The sequence below is a fragment of the Octopus bimaculoides genome, chromosome 8 (assembly GCF_001194135.2).
Source record: "Octopus bimaculoides isolate UCB-OBI-ISO-001 chromosome 8, ASM119413v2, whole genome shotgun sequence".
Lineage (NCBI taxonomy): Eukaryota > Metazoa > Mollusca > Cephalopoda > Octopoda > Octopodidae > Octopus > Octopus bimaculoides.
Window position 1 is genome coordinate 15,824,161 of NC_068988.1, and position 4,122 is coordinate 15,828,282.

At 33.5% G+C, this 4,122-nt stretch overlaps 1 protein-coding gene across 1 annotated transcript in view; it reads right to left on the reverse strand.

Annotated features, from left to right (window-relative positions):
* LOC106869244 (WASH complex subunit 5) overlaps positions 1-4,122 on the reverse strand; it is a 159,930-nt gene that overhangs the window by 112,484 nt on the left and 43,324 nt on the right. The gene's annotated exons all lie outside the window — the stretch shown is intronic.

The following is a 4,122-nucleotide window of genomic DNA, read 5'->3' on the forward strand; positions in this document are numbered from 1 at the left end:
ACCATGTTCTGTTAAGTTTTAGTAGCCTAGTGCACGAAAATCTTATGTTGTGCCACTTGTATATATGACACTGAATACATAATCATTTCTGATTTTGGCACAAGGCCAGCAATTTTGGGGAGACGGACAAGCTCATTACATTAACCCCAGTGCTCAACTGGTACTTACTTTATCAACCCTGAAAGGACGAAGGCAAAACTGACCTCAGTGGAAGTTGCTCAAAACATAAAGAGGCCGTAGATATGCTGTTAAGCATTTTGTCTGACAAGCTAATGATTCCGCTGGCTCACCCACCCTAAACACCAGAATTACTAAATACTGCATAATTTAAATAAACATTTCATGTTCACAATGATTATTGCGAACATAAAATTGCATAGAGATCATAAAACGTGTGCATGGGCACAGAAACTCAGTGTAGAGGGAAATTCATTTCATCAACCACACCTTTACTCTTGTTCACCACTCACCAAATTCACCTCTACCCCATCATCTTATGCTCTTCTCATATGCTGCTAAAATTGTCTGCTTTCTCCTCCCCCTTCCTGATCCACCATCCTTATCACCTCTTATGCCCACATTCTTGTACCTTGAGTATTTGCTCTGGCATTCCATCACTGCTATCTTCATCCTCTTTCCAGCTGTTCAAACCCATGCTTATGATAATGCAGGGTAGCCATGTATCAACACCCTAGTATAAAACCACTTAAATGCAAGGGTCTTTTCCTTTTCTTTTGGTCTGCAAGTTACTTGATGACTTCACTCGTGCTGGTGGAACACAAAAAAGAAAACAACAGCTAGTACATACTGTGAAATGGTTGACATTAAGAATGCTGTCCAGCCACAGAATGCTGTCCAGCCATAGAAACCATGTTGAATCTGATTTTGGAGCTTGATGCAGTCTTACAACTCACAGGACCCCGTCAAGCCATCTAACTCATCCCAAACTGCTCCACTACTGAATCAGTACTTTACCCATGGAAATAGTTATTTATATTCCTTTACTGTTTTTGAGTTGTTGGACAGTGGTCATGCAACATTTGGATCAATTCATGATAAAAGGGCTATGTCCTCTTGAAGAGCTAATGCGAGTTAATGCATTTTCTGTTACAGATATAAATATTAAATTATTTACGCTGATAATATCACTGTTATTTATGCATATCAGTAACACACACACACACACACACACACACACACACACACACAATCTTCTGTACAGGTTCTGTCTACTAAATTTCACTTACAAGGCACTGGTTAACTTAAGGCTGTATTAAAGAACACTTGTCTGAGCTACCATGTATTAAAATTATAGTCAAAACCACAAGACTGTGAAGCAAACAATTAACCATATTGCCATACATGTGAACCACATGTGTATGTGTGTGAGAATGTGTGTATGTATGTGTATACAAGAGTGAGTCAGAAAATAATGCAATCTTTATTTGCAATACTTCCTGCCTCACTCGTGTGTATACAAATATACACAAACAGGTATGTATGTATGTTATTGAATTGGTTCACGAGTTAATAGTTGATAATTAAAGAAAATTTCTAAATAAGTTCCAAAATACTCGGAAATCACACACACACACACGCACACACACGCACAAATATATAAATATATCAACAATAAAATAACAAAAAGAAACAAGAGTATGATGTGTGTGTATGTGGGGAGGATGCCTCACACAAAATCCACAAAACAACACACATCTGTTTATGCATTAATTTGGGATATGGAATTATTAATGTAGTAGGATGCATATATATATATATATATATACATACATTTTAATCTATTTATGTATTTATTTTTCTTTGTATTAACGTTTACTTTGAAGTGTTAAAAGATAAAATAATAAAACAATAAATATGCACAATAAACAATCTTATATAAATATATATATATATGAATAATAATAAAAAAGCTTCCTGCAAACATTTAAATACCTCGCATATTTCATTTCTAGAATATGCAAATTATTTTTCCTTCTGTGTTTTTTTAATTTTTTTTTTTTTAGTTTTTAAATAAATTCACGTTCATGCTCTGTCTTCCCTTCTTTCTCACTCGCACTTTTCTTTCTTTCTGACATTGATAATATAATAAGCGATCAAAGAGATAAAAGTGCGAGTGTGTATGTGTGTGTTAGGCAAAGAAAAGCAACAGAAATAAAAAAATAAAAAAACTACAAACAAAACACAGAAAAGGAATCAGAAAAATAATGCCAACACCATGCAAACAAGTGTTGATTGATTACCACTTTTGAAATGGAAATCACAGAAGGGGAGCAAATTATCATTAAGTCAAGTATATATCTTGGGAATCAAGAAGATGGAAATGCCACATGGTGGAGAAGAAGTGGTTGCGGAGGAGTGGAAGGTACAGGTAAATTAAAAAAAAAAAAAAATTTAAATTGAGAACAACTAGATGATGATGATGGTGAACACGATGATGTGGTGATGATGATTATAACAACAAACAGGGCCAAAGCAAACAAAATAGGATGAAATAAACTTAGAGGAAAAAAAAAAAAAACCAAACCAAACAAACAACATTTTATTAAATAAACAGATGTGCACACATGAGCGCACAGCATTATATATGAGAGAGAAAAAAAATCCACATTATATATACAGCATTATTTCTCTCACTCTCTTTCTAAATATACATACATTTATAAGCACTGTCTCTTTCCACACACACACACACACACACATATATATATATATATATATATATATATATATATATATATATATATATATATATGAGAAATAATTTCATTATGCATATATAAACAGCTATGTGTGTGTGTGCGTGTGTAGGGAGAGATAAATAGACAAATAAATAGGTAGAGATAGATATACACACACAAATCAATGTACACTATATCATGTCATCATCATCATCATCAATTTAGCAGCAGCTTTTCCTATGCTGGCACGCACACACACACACACACAGACACCCACATGTAATCTGAAGCAATCTAAGAAATTTTTATAACCATTTTTAGTATTAATTTTTATAAATATTTTTATAATCTCAAAAATAACGATATACTGTTAATTTGATATAGTGAACTCTTGTAAATACTGATAGAAATAATATTAACAATAATTTAATGATATATTTCTTTTTATATAATCAGATAACAAAAAATACTTCACCATGATATATTTATACAGAATTACTTTTATATTTTATTTTAGTTAATTTAGTGAATTTTGCAATACATAAAATTGAGATTTTTAAAATCAGTCTCATTGATTTACATGTAAATTATCACTGGATTTCAATATTTTCATTATTATAGTAATGATTTATAATAGTAAATATCATTTTAGTAATGATTTATAATAGTAATTCTTTCTTATATATGAAGAGAAAATTATGTGGTTAAGTGTACTGTTTTTATTTCCTTATAGAAATAGATGTGGTTGTGTGGTAAGAAGTTTGCTTCCCAACCATATGGTTTCGAGTTCATTCCTATTGTATGGCACCTTGGGTAGATGTTTACTACTAGAGCCCTGGGCTGAACAAAGTCTTGAGAGTGGATTTTGTAGATGAAAACTGAATGAAACCTGCCAGATGTGCGCATGTGTTTTTGTCCCCAAACACTGCTTGACAACCGGTATTGGTGTGTTTATAAGTTAGCAATGCCAAAAGCAAGTCAGACGACTGATAATGAATAATGCGCAAGACTGTTGATTTATAAGGATGGATTTATCAATGGTTCATCATTCTGTGGTTACTACTAACTAGCATTTCTAGTGCGCACACACACACGTACACACACACACACACACATATATATATATATGTATATATATACATATATATATATATATATACATATATATATCATCATCATCATCATCATCATCGTTTAACGTCCGCTTTCCATGCTAGCATGGGTTGGACGATTTGACTGAGGACTGGTGAAACCGGATGGCAACACCAGGCTCAAATCTAATTTGGCAGAGTTTCTACAGCTGGATGCCCTTCCTAACACCAACCACTCAGAGAGTGTAGTGGGTGCTTTTACGTGTCACCCGCACGAAAACGGCCACGCTCGAAATGGTGTCTTTTATGTGCCACCCGCACAAGAGCCAGTC